This window comes from Hordeum vulgare, chromosome 5H, assembly GCF_904849725.1.
Source record: "Hordeum vulgare subsp. vulgare chromosome 5H, MorexV3_pseudomolecules_assembly, whole genome shotgun sequence".
Lineage (NCBI taxonomy): Eukaryota > Viridiplantae > Streptophyta > Magnoliopsida > Poales > Poaceae > Hordeum > Hordeum vulgare.
The window spans coordinates 398,446,159-398,465,453 of record NC_058522.1 but is presented as its reverse complement, the minus strand read 5'-3'; positions in this window follow the sequence as shown (position 1 = coordinate 398,465,453).

Sequence of the window (19,295 nt, the reverse complement as noted above, 5' to 3'; positions counted from 1 at the left end):
TAGATATCGTCACGACTTTGCGTAGTTCTATCAATTGCTCGATAGTAATTTGTTCACCCACAGTCTACTTGCTTTCATGAGAGAAGCCACTAGTAAACACTACGCCCCCCGGGTCTATTCACACCTATCGTTTCCACTTTCGCTTTTACTTTGCTTTGTTACTTTGTTGCTTTCAGTTCTCACTTGGCGAACAACATATAAGGGATTGACAACCCCTTCATAGCGTTGGGAGCAAGCTTTTTGTGTTTGTGCAGGCTCTTGTGATACTGCTTCACTGGATCGATACCTTGGTTCTCAAACTGAGGGAAATACTTACCACCACTACGCTACATCACCCTTTCCGCTTCGAGGGAACCAACGCAAGGCTCCAAGGCAACGGGGGAAATCCTTTGCATATTTGCCTAGGAAGTCCCTTAAGGCGTAGCCGTAGCAGAAGGATTCCTGGTGCCGTCAACACGCCTATTTCTGGCGTCGTTGGAAGGTCTTTTGTTGCAGTAGCACTCTTCATCGTTCGTGAGTAATCTCATCGTAGGCTTGCTGGATGGTGATGAGTTGGATGAGATGTATCATGTAATCGAGTTAGTTCTTGACGGGGATTGATCCCTAGTATCCACCATCTTCTAGATTGATGTTTCTACTACTTGGCTATGCTTAATGCTTGTCACTAGGGCCCGAGTGCCATGATTTCAGATCTGAACCTATTATGTTGTCGCCAATATATGTGTGTTTTAGATCCTATCTTGCAAGTTGTAGTCACCTACTATGTGTTACGACCCGGCAACCCCGGAGTGACAATAGCCGGTACCACTCCCGGAGATGACCATAGTATGAGGAGTTCATGTATTCACCAAGTGTTAATGCGTTGGTCCGGTTCTTTATTAAAAGGAGAACCGTAATATCCCGTAGTTTCCATTAGGACCCCGCTGCCACGGGAGGGATGGACAATAGATGTCATGCAAGTTCTTTTCCCTAAGCACGTATGACTACATACAGAATACATGCCTACATTAGATTGACGGACAGGAGCTAGCCACATATCTCTCCATGTTATAGCTATTACATGATGAATCACATCCGTCACACTCATCCATCACTGATCCACAGCCTACGAGTCTTTTACTAGTGGTCCTCGCTACGTTACTTTGCCTAGGTTTGTCCCTTGCTACAAGAGGGATTGGGCCACTTTGCTGCTGCTGTCACTTTGATGTTGTTGCTACTGCTATTACTTGTTACTTTGTTGCTGCTGCTACTACTGTTCCTTGTTTCTCCGTTGTTACTTGTTGAAAGACTTTGTTGGCGCTAACATCCCATCAGCAAGGCTTTTTCTGGCGCAGTTGCCGGGGATTGTCAAAGCTTTTTCTGGCGAGGTTGCTATCATACTACCTTGCTACTAATACTTTGCTTGCACACACTAATCTTTCAGGTGTGGTTGAATTGACAACTCAGCTGCTAATACTTGAGAATATTCTTTAGCTTCCCCTTGTGAGCGAATCAATAAATTTGGGTTGAATACTCTACCCTCGAAAATTGTTGCGATCCCATACACTTGTGGGACATCAAGGCTTTTTCTGGCGCCTTGTCGGGGATTGTCAAAGCTTTTTCTGGCGCCGTTGCTATCATACTACCTTGCTACTGATACTTTGCTTGCAGACACTAATCTTTCAGGTGTGGTTGAATTGACAACTCAGCTGCTAATACTTGAGAATATTCTTTAGCTTCCCCTTGTGAGCGAATCAATAAATTTGGGTTGAATCTCTACCCTCGAAAACTGCTGCGATCCCATACACTTATGGGACATCAACTACTGCCATTCTGCATGGACATCTGTGATTGGAATGAGGAAATCATTCTTCAATTCTATGCTACCTTGCACATCTCAGGTGAAGTATAAGATGTCAACACTTGGGTTATGGACTGGATGACTGAGAACACTTATTACAAAGCTCCTGCCATGGAATTACTTCGTGCAGTCCGAGTTCCAATTCCCTTAGAGTGAGCCTGATGCATCTATGAAGAAACTGAATTGTCCAATCATATGATGCAAGTGCTGATGAAGGATTTGGCTCCTGGAATGCCACGAAGAACCAAATTCCTAGTGAAGGAATTGCTTTATGTGCCTAGGACAGTTTATCGCATTTTGACCAAAACCCTCAGTCCCATCAAAGGCTATAACTCTGACGATGAAGAAGTTGTGGGAATCATGAAGAATTTGCTATTCAATATCATCCATGGGATTCCAAAAATTGTTCACTGTTTCTTCATGAGGACTTAGGCCAAAAATGCTCTATCACCTTTTGATCTGAAGCCTTATGCACTTTGGATCATCAGGGCTAGATCTATAGTTCCTTAAAAGGCAGATTTTCAGAATCACCTCAGCTACTTGCCTCCACTTGACGTCATCAAGAAATCCTTTGAGATGATTGAAGGCAAAGGAAAATCCATGATTAAGGATCTCGACCCCTTGATGGCCAATTTCGCAAAGTTGCGTCTTATTTCACAAATGATGACACTTCATCTCAAGACTCAACTTCAAGAGGTAAATCCCCTCATGAATCTACACCGCGTGTGATGACTGGCCATGAGCTCTTGCTAAGTCTTCACCAGAAGGTTGATCGCAACCAAAAATGGGAAAGCGTCAGTTTGGTGCTATTATGAAAGATCTCAATGTGACTCAGAATGCTATGAAGAAACATCACTATTATCTTCATGAGATCTTCGATCGCACATGGGCCATTCCGTCTCACCTTAAGACCTCTGAGGAACTCACTAAAATGGCGTTCTAGAAAGACTTTGACTGGTCCTGGCCGCCCAAGAAGAAGCTCAAGATAATTCCAATTCCTCAATTGGTGGCCAGCTGATACATCTCAAACGTATCGACTTTTTCAAACACTTTTGCTATTGTTTTGGCCTCATTCTTGCATGATTTGAATGAAACTAACCCGGACTGACGCTGTTTTCAGCAAAGCTTCCTGTATGGTTTTCTTGTGTGCAGGAAAATGGATTTTTAGGAGTCCCGGAAAATTCCAATAAAAATAGAGAAAATGCAAGCACCGGGAGGAACCATTGACCAGAAGATGGGCCAGAGGGGGCCACGAGGCCTCGAGGCAACCTGGTGGTGCGGCCTGCCCCCAGGCCATGCAGGGAGGCCACCTGGGTGGGGCCCACCCCCTCTGGTGCCCTACCTTGGCTCTTATTTTTACTCGAGACGGAGAAATTTGAGAACAGAAGTCGTTTCGCCAAGTCTCGATGCGGAGCCGCCGCCACCCTCGTTTCTTCTCCGGGTGAGCTAATCTGGAGGTTGCCTTGGCCTCCGGAGAGGGGAAATCGTCGCCATCGTCATCACCATCACCGCTCCATCACCCTTCCATGGATTCCCCTTTCATGTGTGAGTAATTCCCTGCTTTAGGTGAAGGGGGTGGTAGGGACTGGATGAGTTAGATCATGTAATAGTTCGTCGGATTGTTGGGGGCATGTTGTCTATCATCTACTATGGTGTTTATCATTTTTGCTACTACTTTTACTCTTAATGCTTGTCACTTTGGGCCCGAGTGCCATGATTTCATATATGAACCCATTATGTTTTCATGAATATATTTGTGTCCTTGATCATATCTATGAGTAGTATGCACCTATTATAGTCCGGAACCGGCGATCCCAATGGTGACAGCTTGGGACACCAAAGGGGATAGACTATAGTTTGAGGATTCCATGTATCCATTGATTGTTAATGCTTTGTTCCGGTGCTCTTTGACATGAGCACCTTAATCTCCATAAGTTGATTTTGCCCCCGTTGGTAGCGGGATGGTAGGACAAAAGATGTTGTGCAAGTTCTTATTGCAAGCACACACGACTACCTTGGGATACATGCCTAATGTTTGATATTTTCCTAGATGATCATTACTTTTCTATGTGCCTTGCCCCAAGTTAAATACATGATATCTTTCATCCATGACCAACCATCCATCTCCCTAGCCTACAGTGTTTTAATCCTGCTGGTTACAAGTTGCTTTACTTTAGATGTTTTACTTTCGTTGCTTTGCCACCATCACTTTCATATCACCGTTGCTACTAATATTTCGTTGCCAAGCAAGTATCTTTCAGGTGCGGTTGAATTGACAACTCAACTGTTAAAGCTTATAAATATTCTTTGGCTCCCCTTGTGTCGAATCAATAAATTGGGTTTTCTTACCCGCGAAGACTGTTGCGATCCCCTACACTTGTGGGTTATCAAGACTATTTTCTAGCGCCGTTGCCGGGGACCATAGCTTTATTTGCAAGTCTACTTGGAGTTATTTTGCTTGCTGCGATTTATCCGCTATGGGTAAGAAAGGAGACCACAAGGTTCCGATTTTACCATCCACTACAAGAAAAGGTATTGTTCTTAGGACTAGTGATACGCTTGATTCACCTTCCATTATGAGTAAGTTTGCTTCACCACCACCACATGCTGTTCTACCGAGTCCGCCACCATGTCTTATACTTTTGACGATGCTTCTACTACTCTTGATGAGACTGGTTTACTTGGTTATTTTATTGAGTCTCGAATTGCTAAGGCTGCGAAGCAGTCTGGAATTGAAATTCCTGTTCCACGCTACCCTATTGGTAGATCCTTTGGTTACCCAGACTTGAGTGGTCTTAGGGAAAGAATTCTTGATTATGATTATATTGAACTTGATGATGATTTATGCAGGGAGCTTACAGAGTGTGCTCACTCTGACCCTGCAGCTGTTAAGAAGCTGCTTGAAAAGCATTCTATGAAGAACAAATTTACTCCTCGTCCTAAATTTGCTTCCTATCCTATTTGCATTGAGGATGATGATTTTGATTTCTTTGTCGATCTTTCACTTATATCCACAGTTGAATCTGACCCCTTTTATGGCAGAGAAAATGACGACGCTATCACACACCTTACAAAACTCACTAAGTTGGGTGGTTTATTCACTACAGAGGACAAGAAGAGAAATTATTATGTTACTAAGCTACTTCCTTTCTCTTTGAAGGGAAATGCTAAACCATTGTATGATGCACTACCATGTGGTTCCATTAAGATTCCTCAAGATTTATCTCAATCTTTTGTTGCTAAATATTTTCCTGCTCATAACCAACATGCTGCTTTACAAAGAATATATAACTTTAAACAGTTGCAGGATGAGCACCTCCCTAAATCTTGGGGGAGGTATTGCACTTTACTCAAGGCTAGACCGGGACATGGAGTCCCTAAGAATGAATTGCTTGATATATTTTATGCTGGTCTAACCGATGAATCTAGAACCTACCTGGATAGTTGTGTTGGTTGTGTTTTCAGGGAAAGAACACCCGACGATGCTGAAGAACTAATGGGCAAGATAGTTAAGAATCATGATGATTGGTCCGTTCCTGAACCACCTCCACCACCAAACAAGAGGGGTGTGCTTTTATTGAGCCCCGAAGTTATGCAAGAAGCCAAGAAGTCTATTAAAGAGAGAGGTACTAAATCTAAAGATGTGAAGAATCTACCTCCTACTGAAAAATTATGTGAGCCTACCACTCACGCACCTATGGTAGCGGTACACTCTCTTTTAGAATTCAATGCAAGTGACATCCCTCATGGTAAACCCCCTGATCAATGTTTAGATGAGCTTGATAATTTCATTGTCATGCAAAATCACTTTAATGAGAGGATTCAAAGCCAGTTGCACGATAATTCCCTTGCTATCGAAAGTTTGCTTGATGTTTTAAGTAGAACTGTTAACGATGTTAAAGGTCTTGTTAAGCATTTTCATATGGTTCAAACTCAGCTTCAACAAATTTCTGATGTGCAAAAATATTTGCTTGCTAACAATGCCAAACAAGTTGATACATACACCCAAGACCCCCTCTATCCGAAGGGGCATCCAAAGAGAATCGAGCAAGATTCTCGATTGCAGGAAGAAGGCGTTGTTAGCTCCCCGGAGAAGAAGAAGAAACACAAGGAAGCTGATAACTCCAATGATCCCATAATTGATGAAGAACCTATTTTTGATCCTTATAGTATATCTATTTCTGATGCTCAAACTGAAGATGGTGCTGAACCTGATAAAGATAATGAGAAGAATGATCCTCCTGAAGTACAAGAAGAAGAAGCATCCGACAAGCGCAAGAGATATACTAGAGAAGACTTTGTTGCAAGAAGACATGGGAAGGAAAGAGAACCATGGGTATAGAAATCAATGCCCTTCCCAGGTAAGTCTTTCAAAACCAAAGAAGAAGAGCATTACAATAAATTTTGTGAATGGATGAAACCTCTTTTTCTTCAAATCCCTTTGACTGATGCTATTAAGTTTCCTCCGTACTCGAGGTATATAACAGATATTGTCACTAATAAAAGAAAAGTTCCTAATGAAGCAATATATACTATGCTTGCTAATTACTCTTTCAGTGGTAAGATTCCTGCGAAGCTTGGTGATCCAGGTATACCCACCATTCCTTGCTCCATAAAAAATAATTATGTCAGAACTGCTTTATGTGATCTTGGTGCAGAAGTGAGTTTTATGCCTTTTTATCTTTACAAAAGGCCTTGTCTAGATAAACTAATCCCTACAAATATCTCTCTTCAAATGGCTGATAAGTCAACAGCCGTTCCTGTTGGTATTTGTGAGGATGTTCCTGCTGAAGTTGCTAATTGCTTGATCCTTACTGACTTCGTTGTGCTTGACATGCCCGAGGATGGGAGCATGTCTATTATTCTTGGTAGACCTTTTCTTAACACCGCAGGAGCTATTATTGATTGCAATAAAGTAAAGGTGACTTTCAATGTTAATGAGAAGGGGCACACGGTATATTTTCCGAAGAAGATCGATAAAAGGCATGGCCTTAATTCTATTGAGAATATTGAGACCGTGAAGGTTGGAGAGTGGGATTGTCCTCTACATGTGCACCACAAATACAAAACTATTATGGTGGGGACAATATCCATTAAAATAAAGGTACCATGATTGCTTTATAAGAAGTGAAACTTTTCGCTTTATATATCACCTGTTTGGTAGTAAGACTTGATCAACCTTGCTAACAAACATGTTTTATATGAGTAAAAAGAGAAGCTTATAATGCTTTCATCCTCCTTGTTGTACTAAAGTTTTATGTTTTTGAAGCTTCATATGTTTAACCATTGTTTCGAGCTTTCCGGAAGCTTTGCAGCTTTCGGTACATCGAATTTTTTTCAAAAGAGAAGTTGTCAGAAAAATTATAATAAAAATTTCCATCAAAAAAAGAGACACATGGGTACCGGGGGCTGACCACGGGGGCCACCCCTGGTCCAGGCGACCAGGTGGAGCGGCCTGGCCCCTGGCCGCGCCCACAGGGCTCCTGGGCCCACTTGGTCCCCTTTCCACGTACTTCATCTTCCCTTCTCTCTCTCACTCCAAAAATCCCGATTTTTCTCCTGGAACTTGAGTTCTTGCTGTTCTTGGTGGAAAATTTCGATCTTTCCCTACAGCCCATCATTTGCATTGAGAATTTGAGCATTTGCTCCTTGGTACGTGACTCCTCCACTCCTCCAATTAGAATTTTGAATGGTAGTCTTATTTGTGAGTATTTAGGAGTTCTTGGTGTTGTTTATATGGGCTTGCATGCATGTTTAGAAATTTATTTATGAAGTTTTGACGCAAGTTTATGCATCGGGCAAGAGAGTAGAATAGTTTGCTCCAACTCATTTTGCTTAAACCTTCATTTTTGTATTGCACCAAAAATTTCAGAAATGAGTTTGTTTGGAAAAGCAAAAGGATGGCTTGGGAAGAAGAGACCCGAGCCTACTGATAGGCTAACTAGAGCTGCAGCTTCACCCTCTACTGTGAGGACAAGTTACAATGATGATATCGTGCCACCGGAGTTGCTCCACGAGACGGACACGACACGTGCCATGACATACCCGTGTTCAGATTTCCTTGCGGTGGCAGGTATTAAGGATGAGTTCGATAACCTATGTGCAGCTGCAGGTTTGACACGTCTCATAACACGACATGTGCCACAATACCCAAAACTCACCTATTATTTTGTCAACTGGTTGAGATATAATGATAAAACTTCCATGATTGTGTTGGGGAACGTTGCATGGGAAAAAAATCCTACGCACACGAAGACCTATCATGGTGATGATCATCTACGAGAGAGAGATCGAATCCACATACCCTTGTAGATCGCTAAGTGGAAGCTTTAATGAACACGGTTGATGTAGTGGTGCGTCTTCACGATCCGTCCCACGATCCGTCCCACGAACCGTCTCGTGATCCGTCCTGATCAAGTGCCAAATGGACGGCACCTCCACGTTCCGCACACGTACAGCTCGATGACGATCTCCGCCTTCTTGATCCAGCAAGAGAGACGGGGATGTAGATGAGTTCCCCGGCAGCGCGACAACGCTCCGGTGGTGGTGGTGATCTATTCCTGCAGGGCTCCGCCCGAGCTCCGCACAAAACCGATCTAGAGGAAGAACTACGATCTAGAGGAGTGGGCAGCACGTGGCAAAGTTGCGTCTCAAAAGCCCTAAACCTCTAGTATATATAGGAGGAGGGAGGATGCAGCCTTGGTGCCACAAGGGAGAATCCCTTGTGTAGGCCAAAGTAGAGGAGGGAGGAGTCCCCCTCCAATCCCACTTGGATTAGGACTCCTTCCTTATTTTCCCACCTCTTTTGGATTTTCCACTTTTTCCTCATGGGCTTTCCTTGGATGACTTTGTCAGCCCATTATGCCTTATTTCGCATCCAATAAACCCACGTGGACCCCTTCGGGCGTGGTGGGCCCACCCAGTGGGCCCCCGGAACCCATTCGTCGCTCCCGGTACACTCCGAGCAATGCCCGAAAACCTTCCGGAATCCAAATACCAACTTCCTATATATCAATCTTCGTTTCTGGACCATTTCGGAACTCCTAGTGATGTCCGGGATCTCATCCGGGACTCCAAACAAAACTTCGGTCACCAACACATATAACTCAACTATACCGAAACGTCACCGAACCTTAAATGTGCAGACCCTGCGGGTTCGAGAACTATGCACACATGACCTGAGACACTCTCTGGTCAATAACCAACAGTGGGACTTGGATGTCCATATTGGCTCCTACATATTCTACGAAGATATCTATCGGTTGAACCTCTATGTCAAGGATTCATATAATCTCGTATACTATTCCCTTTGTCCTTTGGTATGTTACTTGCCCGAGATTCGATCATCGATATCATCATACCTAGTTAAATCTCATTACCGGCAAGTCTCTTTACTCATTCCGTAATACAAGATCACGTAACTAACTCCTTAGTCACATTGCTTGCAAGGCTTGTTGTGATGTTGTATTACCCAGTGGGCCCCGAGATACCTTTCCGTTACACGAAGTGACAAATCCCAGTCTTGATCCATGCCAACCCAAGAGACACCTTTGGAGATACCTTTAGAGCACCTTCATAGTCACCAGTTATGTTGCGATGTTTGATAACCCACAAGGTATTCCTCCGGTGTCTGGGAGTTGCATGATCTCATGGTCATAGGAACAGATACATTGACATGCAGATAACAGTAGCAATAAACTGACACGATCATGCGCTACATTTATAGTTTGGTTCTTGTCCATCACATCATTCTCCTAATGATGTGATCCCATTATCAAGTGACAACACTTGTATATGGTCACGAAACCTGAACCATCTTTGATCAACGAGCTATTCAACTAGAGGCTTACTAGGGACAATGTTTTGCCTATGTATCCACACATGTATTTGCGTTTCCAATCAATACAATTATAGCATGGATAATAAACGATTCTCATGATCAAAGAAATATAATAATAAGTAATTTATTACTGCCTCTAGGGCATACTTCCAACAGTCTCCCACTTGCACTAGAGTCAATAATCTAGTTCACATCACTCTGTGATTTTAACGAATCCAACACCCATACAGTTCAGGGGTTTGATCGCGTCTTGCTTGTGAGAGATGTTTTAGTCAACGAGTCTGAACCTTTCAGATCTGTGTGTGCTTTACAAATCTCTATGTTATCCTGTAGATGTTGCTACTACGTGCTATTTGGAACTATTCCAAATGACTGATCCACTATACGAATCCGCTTTACTCCTTAGAGTAATTCGGATTAGTGTCAAAGCTTGCATCGACGTAACCCTTTACGAAGAACTCTTTAATCACCTCCATAATCGAGAAAAATTCCTTAGTCCATTAGTTACTAAGGATAAGTTTGACCGATGTTCAGTGATTCAATCTTGGATCGCTCTTTGTACCCCTTGACAGACTTATGGCAAGGCACACATCAGATGCGGTACACGGCATGGCATACCTTATAGCCTACGGCTAAGGAATAGGGGACGACCTTTGTCCTTTCTCTTTCTTCTGTCGTGGTCGGGCTTTGAGTCTTACTCAAATTCACACCTTACAACATAGCCAAGAACTCCTTCCTTGCTGATCTATTTTGAACTCCTTCAAAAACTTGTCAAGGCATGCATTTCATTGAAAGTTCTATTTAGTGTTTTGATCTATCTCTATAGACCTTGATGCTCAATGTTCAAGTAGCTCTATCCAGGTTTTCCTTTGAAAAACTCCTTTCAAACAACCCTTTATGCTTTCCAGAAATTCTACATTACTTCCGATCAACAATAAGTCAACCACATATACTTATCATAAATTCTATAGTTCTCCCACTCACTTCTTTGGAAATACAAGTTTCTCATAAACCTTGTATAAACCCAAAAGCTTCGATCATCTCATCAAAGCGTATACTCCAACTCCGAGATGCTTGCACCAGTCCATAGAAGGATCGCTGGAGCTTGCATACTTGTTAGCATCCTTAGGATCGACAAAATCTTCTAGTTGTATCACATACAACCTTTCCTCAAGGAAACCGTCGAGGAAACAATGTTTTGACATCCTATGTGCAATATTTCATAAATAATGTAGCAACTGCTAACATAATTCCAACAGACTTTTAGCATCGCTACGAGTGAGAAAGTCTCATCATAGTCAACTCTTTGAACTTGTCGAAAACATCTTTGCAATAAATCGAGCTTTTCTTAATGGTGACTTTTCACCATCATCGTTTGTCTTCCTTTTAAAGATCTATATGTACTTAATAATCTTACAACCATCAAGTAGTTCTTCCAAAGTCTATACTTTGTTTTATACACGGATCATCTCTCGGATTTCATGGCCTCCAGCCATTTGCTGGAATCCGGGCCCACCATCGCTTCTCCATAGCTCGTAGGTTCATTGTTGTTCAACAACATGACCTCCAAGACAGGGTTACTGTACCATTCTGGAGCAGTACGTGACCTTGTCGACCTACGAGGTTTGTAGTAACTTGATCTGAAGCTTCACGATCAATATCATCAGCTTCCACTTCAATTGGTGTAGGCGCCACAGGAACAACTTCCTGCGTCCTCCTACACATTGGTTGAAGTGACGGTTCAATAACCTCATCAAGTTCCACCACTCTCCCACTCAATTCTTTTGAGAGAAACCTTTCCTCGAGAAAGGACTCGTTTCTAGAAACAAACACTTTGCTTCCGGATCTGAGATAGGATATGTACCCAGCTGTTTGGATATCCTATGAAGATGCATTTATCCGCTTTGGGTTCGAGCTTATCAGAGTGACACTTTTTCACATAAGAGTCGTAGCCCCAAACTTTCAAGAAACGACAGCTCAGGTTTCTCGAAACTATAGTTCATACGTTGTCATCTTAACGGAAATACGTGGCTCCCTATTTAAAGTGAATGCGGTTGTCTCTAATGCATAACCCATAAACGATAGTGGTAATTCGATAAGAGACATCATAGTATGCACCATATCAAATAGGGCGCGGCTATGACGTTCTGACACACCATCACACTATGGTGTTCTAGGTGGCATGATATGTGAAACAATTTCCACATTGTCTTAACTGTGTACCAAAACTCGCAACTCAGATATTCATCTCTATGATCATATCGTAGACAGTTTATCCTCTTGTCACGACGATCTTCACTCTCAAATAGCTTTGAACTTTTCAGTATTTCATACTTGTGATTCATCAAGTAAACACTCTTGTATCTACTCAAATCGTCAGTGAAGTAAGAACATAACGATATCCAATGCGTGCCTCAGCACTCATTGGACTGCACACATCAAAAATGTATTACTTCCAACAAGTTATTTTCTTGTTCCATCTCACTGGAAAACGAGGCCTCCAGTCATCTTGCCCATGTGGTATGATTTGCATGTCTCAAGTGATTCAAAATCAAGTGAGTCCAAACGATCCATCTGCATGGAGTTTCTTCATGCGTTTATACCAATAGGTATGGTTTGCATGTCTCAAACGTTTCAAAAATGAGTGAGTACAAAGATCAATGAGCATGAAGCTTCTTCATGCATTTTATACCAACATGACTCAAGTGGCAGTGCCATAAGTAAGTGGTACTATCATTACTACTTTGTATCTTTTGGCATCAATATTATGAACATGTGTAGCACTACGATCGAGATTCAATAAACCATTGAAGGTAATTATTCAAGCAAATAGAATAAGAATTATTCTCTTTAAATGAATAATCGTATTGCAATAAACACGATCCAATCATGTTCATGCTCAACGCAAACACCAAATAACAATTATTTAGGTTTAACACCAATCCCGATGGTAGAGGGAGCGTGCGATGTTTGATCACATCAACCTTAGAATTACTTCCAACACACATCGTCACCTCACCCTTGCTAGTATCCTTTTAATCCGTAGCTACAACTTTGAGTTACTAACACTTAGCAACTGAACCGGTATATAATACCCTGGTGCTACTAGGAAACTAGTAAGGTATACATCAATATCAGGTATATCCAATATACTTTTGTCGACTTTGCCAGCCTTCTCATCTACCAAGTATCTTGGGTAGTTCCGCCTCAGTGACTGTTTCCCTCATAACAGAAGCACTTATTCTCGGGTTTGGGTTAAACCCTGGGATTCTTCACTAGAGCGGCAACTGTTTTGCCGTTTCATAAAGTATCCCTTCTTACCCTTGCCCTTTCTTGAAACTAGTGGTTTTACTAACCATCAACAATTGATGCTCCTACTTGATTTCTACTTTCGCATTGTCAAACATTGTGAATAGCTCAAGGATCATCATATGTACCCTTGATATGTTGTAATTCATCACGAAGCTCTAGTAGCTTGGTGGTAGTGACTTTGAAGAACCATCACTATCTCATCTTGAAGATTAACTCCCACTCGATTCAAGCGATTGTAGTACTCAGACAATCTGAGCACATGCTCAACGATTGAGCTTTTCTCCCTTACTTTGTAGACAAAGAATCTTGTCGGAGGTCTCATACCTCTTAACAAGGGCACGAACATGAAATCCCAATTTCATCTCTTGGAACATCTCATATGTTCCGTGACATTTCAAAACGTCTTCGGCGCCCGAATTCTAAGTCGTTAAGCATTATGCACTGAACTATCACGTAGTCATCAAAAATGTGTATGTCAGATGTTCGCAACTTCTAGAGACGACGCTCGAGGTTCAGCACACTGAGCAGTGCATTAAGGACATAAGCCTTCTGCGCAGCAATGAGGACAATCCTCAGTTCACGGACTCAGTCCGCAAAATTTCTACTATCATCTTTCAACTAAATTTTCTCTAGGAACATATAAAAAACAGTAGAGCTGCAGTGCAAGCTACAACATAATTTGCAAAGACCTTTTTGACTATGTTCATGATAATTGAGTTTAGCTAATCATATTACTTAATAACTCCCACTCAAAATAGACATCCCTCCAGTCATTTGAGTGGTGCATGATCCAAATCCACTAACTCAAGTCTGATCATCACCTGAGTTGAGTATAGTTTCAGTGGTGAACATCTCCATGTTGATCACATCAACTATATGATTCATGCTCGACCTTTCGGTCTCTTGTGTTTCGAGGCCATGTTTGTACATGCTAGGCTCATTAAGTTTAACCCGAGTGTTCCGCGTGTGCAACTATTTTGCACCCGTTGTATGTGAATGTTGAGTCTATCACACCCAATCATCACGTGGTGTCACGAAACGACGAACTATCGCAACTGTGCACAGTCGGGGAGAACACAATTTTATCTTGAAATTTTAGTGAGGGATCACCTTATAATGCTACCGTCGTTCTAAGCAAGATAAGGTGCATAAAAGGATTAATATCACATGCAATTCATAAGTGACATGATATGGCCATGATCTTGTGCTCCTTGATCTCCATCACCAAAGCACCAACATAATCTTCATCGTCACCCGCGCCCCACCATGATCTCCATCATCGTGCCGCCATCGAGGTTGTCATGCTATGTATGCCATTACTACTAAAGCTACAACCTAGCACGCATCTGCAAGCACAAACGTTAGTTTAGAGCCAATCCTATGGCTCCTGTCGGTTGTCGTAGCATCGACGTGCAAGTCGATATTTAACTATTACAACATGATCATATCATACATCCAATATATCACATCATGTCTTTGGCCATATCACATCACATGCATACCCTCCAAAAACAAGTTAGACGTCCTCTAATTTGTTGTTGCAAGTTTTACGTGGCTGTTATGGGTATCTAGTATGATCGCATCTTATTTACGCAAAAACACAACGGTGATGTGCAAATTGCTATTTAACCTCTCTCCAAGGACTGTCTCGGTCAAATCTAATTCAACTAAAATTGAAGAAACAGACACCCGCCAGTCATCTTTATGCAACAAGTTGCATGTTAGTCGATGAAACCTGTCTCTCGTAAGCGTACGAGTAAGGTTGGTCCGGGCCGCTTCAATCCAACAATACCGCCGAATCGAGAAAAGACTAAGGAGGGAAGCAAATCGAACATCAACACCCACAAAAACTTTTGTGTTCTACTCGAGATTACATCTACGCATGAACCTAGCTCATGATGCCACTGTTGGGGAACGTTGCATGGGAAACAAAAAATTTCCTACGCACACGAAGACCTATCATGGTGATGATCATCTACGAGAGGGAGATCGGATCCACATATCCTTGTAGATCGCTAAGCGGAAGCGTTAATGAATGCAGTTGATGTAGTGGTACATCTTCACGATTCGTCCCACGAACCGTCCCACGATCCGTCCCATGAACCGTCTCCTCATCCGTCCTGATCAAGTGCCGAACGGACGGCACCTCCACGTTCCACACACGTACAGCTCGATGACGATCTCCGCCTTCTTCATCCAGTAATAGAGACGGAGATGTATATAAGTTCCACGGCAGCGCGACGGCGCTCCGGTGGTGGTGGTGATCTATTCCTGCAGGGCTCCGCCCGAGCTCCGCTGAAAACTGATCTAGAGGAAGAACTACGATCAAGAGGAGAGGGCAGCACGTGGCAAAGTTGTGTATCAAAAGCCCTAAACCTCTAGTATATATAGGAGGAGGGAGGAGGCAGCCTTGGCGCCACAACGCAGACTCCCTTGCGCCGGCCAAAGTGGAGGAGGGAGGAGTCCTCCTCCAATCCCACTTGGATTAGGACTCCTTCCTTATTTTCCCACCTCTTTTGGATTTTCCACTTTTTCCTCATGGGCTTTCCTTGGATGACTTTGTCAGCCCATTATGCCTTATTTCGCATCCAATAAACCCACGTGGACCCCTTGGGGCGTGGTGGCCCCCGGAACCCATTCGTCACTCCCGGTACACTCCCGGCAATGCGAGAAAACCTTCCGGAATCCAAATACCAACTTCCTATATATCAATCTTCGTTTCTGGACCATTCCGGAACTCCTAGTGATGTCCGGGATCTCATCCGGGACTCCGAACAAAACTTCGGTCACCAACACATATAACTCAACTATACCAAAATGTCACCGAACCTTAAATGTGCAGACCCTGCGGGTTCGAGAACTATGCACACATGACCTGAGACACTCTCTGGTCAATAACCAACAGTGGGACTTGGATGTCCATATTGGCTCCTACATATTCTACGAAGATATCTATCGGTTGAACCTCTATGTCAAGGATTCATATAATCTCGTATACTATTCCCTTTGTCCTTCGGTATGTTACTTGCCCGAGATTCGATCATCGATATCATCATACCTAGTTAAATCTCATTACCGGCAAGTCTCTTTACTCATTCCGTAATACAAGATCACGTAACTAACTCCTTAGTCACATTGCTTGCAAGGCTTGTTGTGATGTTGTATTACCGAGTGGGCCTCGAGATACCTTTCTGTTACACGGAGTGACAAATCCCAGTCTTGATCCATGCCAACCCAACAGACACCTTTGGAAATACCTTTAGAGCACCTTTATAGTCACCCAGTTACGTTGCGACGTTTGATAACCCACAAGGTATTCCTCCGGTGTGCAGGAGTTGCATGATCTCATGGTCATAGGAACAGATACATTGACATGCAGAAACAGCTGACACGATCATACGCTACGTTTATAGTTTGGGTCTTGTCCATCACATCATTCTCCTAATGATGTGATCTCGTTATCAAATGACAACACTTCTCTATGGTCAGGAAACCTTAACCATCTTTGATCAATGAGCTAGTCAACTAGAGGCTTACTAGGCACAGTGTTTTGTCTATGTATCCACACATGTATTTGTGTTTCCAATCAATACAATTATAGCATGGATAATAAACGATTATCATGATCAAAGAAATATAATAATAACTAATTTATTATTGCCTCTAGGGCATATTTCCAACAGATTGAATTTAGATTATATGAGGATGTCTTTACCATGTCTTTGGTAGAATTTTGTGACGTTATAGGTGTGCGGAATGTCGGGAAGACCACCAAAATGAATCCTACGAGCTAAAATCCCTATTCGTCTCCCTTTGCAGCAAAGATCCGCAAGACATTCACCTGGGGAAGATTTCCAGCATCCTGTTTCCCCACATCAGGTATTTCGCATACTATATTGCTCAAGGGGTGTTAGCTCGTGACAACACGAGCAACATTTCAGCTCTGGATCATGCTATCTTGGTAGCCGCCCTCTTAGGAGATAACACGTATAATATTGGTGCTTTGATTGCTCGTCGCCTCATCGCTAACAGCGGCAAAGGGCCTCACTTTGGTGGCATTTATGCCATGCTTATCCTCGACAACCTCGAGCGCACTGTACGCGCAGATGATACACCTTTTTCATTCATAAGCTTTGATCTTACTGCTATGAAGTGGTATGAGTTTGTTACTAGGACTTCTAAGTTTGGTAACCTTGTTTATATTATGAGGTTTGGCAAGCTTACTACTCGCGAGATCCGTCTACCTGCACCACTTTTGTTTGATTACACTAGCAGGAACGGATGGTCCTTCACCTCGATTGAGCTGGACGAGTTCGTGATCCAACAGCAGTTCCACAACCCCATGGAGGGGGTTGTTCCCGAGGAAGAGGAGCCTTCTTCTTCGAAGGACATTCGAGCATCAGTCTACGCGCCCGAGGCCCCGTACGATTCTTGGAGCTACCCGTACCACCCCGGAGCCGGAGGGAGCTCCTGGAGCCCGCAATAGCCAAGCCCAACTTAGGCCAAAAGCCTAAGCTTGGGGGAGTACGTACCCTTCTCCCCTTTCATTGTATCATCCGTGGTTTCCTTTTTAATCTTTTTAGAGTTTTTGCCTGTTTTTCTTTGTTCTTTCTTTGCAAAAATAACAAAAAGATATCTCCTTTCTTTTGCTTTCGTTTAACCTTTGGAAAACCCAAAATATTTCTTTTTTCTCTTTAGTTTGCTTTGTTTGCAGAGTTCAACTCACGTCCATGGTTGCAATTGCACTTAATTATATCTTTCTACGTTCGATCGTGCAAGTGACGATGCAATAATGATGAAGATCAATGGAAGGGGTGCAACAAGGAAAGTTGGTATGAACTCTATATGTTTCTACTTTTGTACATATGACTGTACTTATGGTCTAGAGACCAGCTTGTAGCGACATAGTGCTATGTTTACAATGCTTGCCCAGTAGTTCATGCTTTCTTTTTGACTTGACTCAAATAGCTGGAGTGCATAATGTGTTATTGCAATGATTTGCATGCATTGCATTATTCATGGTTTGGCATATTGAAGTGGTATTTCCCTTCGGAGAGTTTTTGGATTGACTTGGCACATGCTTACACATGTTTATGACTAGAAGTCTATCAAGACTTGATGATCTTTTTATTTTACAATAGTTATATCACTTTCATGCTCGATTTAATGTTGCTTTGTCGCTCAGCATGATTATGACCGTTATTGCTCTATAGTTGATCGCTTCCCCGTCTTTTGCTAGCCTTCGCCTGTACTAAGCGGACTGACTGCTTGTGCATCAAAAATCCTTGAAACCAGTTGCACCATATGAGTCCATCATACCTACATATATACGGTATTTATGTGCCGTCCTAAGTCAAATTGCATGTGCCATACTCTAAATCTTCAAATAAATATTTTGTATTGTATGCCCGAATCGCTCATGTAGTGACTAGGGGCTATCAGTATCTTCGATGCTAAGTGAGTTATTCTCAAGATATGTGTTGGTTCACTATCATTCATGAGAAAGTGGCTGATAATCGGGATGCCCAGTTTCATGCTCAAAAGTCAAATCAAATTTAATGAAACAAAACTTCCCCTGGATTGTTGTTTGTATGGACGGTACCCGTGGATTCGGCCCGCCGTGGAGTGTGGTCGGTTGGTGGAGGGGGAGTAAAAACTTTACTTTTCTGTTTGGGCGGGCGGCACCGGAGAAGAGTGGGGCAGGCTCAGGGAGCTCGCAAGGCCACGACGGGGAACATACGCGCGGCGGCGGGCAGTGTCGAGCTCAATCGGGGGTGGGCGGAGCAGGGCTCCTCCACTGCATGCATGGCCGGGAACGGGCGGCGCCAGGACGAGGTGGGCAGCGCCGGGGTGAGCCGGGGCGGCGGGGTAAGGCATGCCGTGGCCAGAAACGGACTCGCCGGGACGGAAGGAGAAAGGAAAAAAAAAAGAAAAAATGAACTATAGTGGGATACAGTTTCGTTTACGGGGTCTGTTCAATTCGGGGCAATTTTGCAGCATAAAAATGGTTTACACTATCCCTTATACGCGTTTTAAGGATTGATTTTTATGGGGTTTGCTAGAGATGCTCTAAGAGGATCTCTAGCAGACGAGCATCTCTAGCAGACCCCGTATAACTCGCAAAAGTGTAAAATAACCGTCGGTTTATAGTTTTGGACGGAAAAAGCTTCCCGGATAGAATCCGTAAACGACTCCGACCTGTAATTTTTTTTACGAGCACGGTAAAAAGCTCCTCCCGATCTGCAAAAATACAGTTTTCGTGTCCGCTTCTACGGTGCCCTCTATCGAGAGAAATCAGTTGAC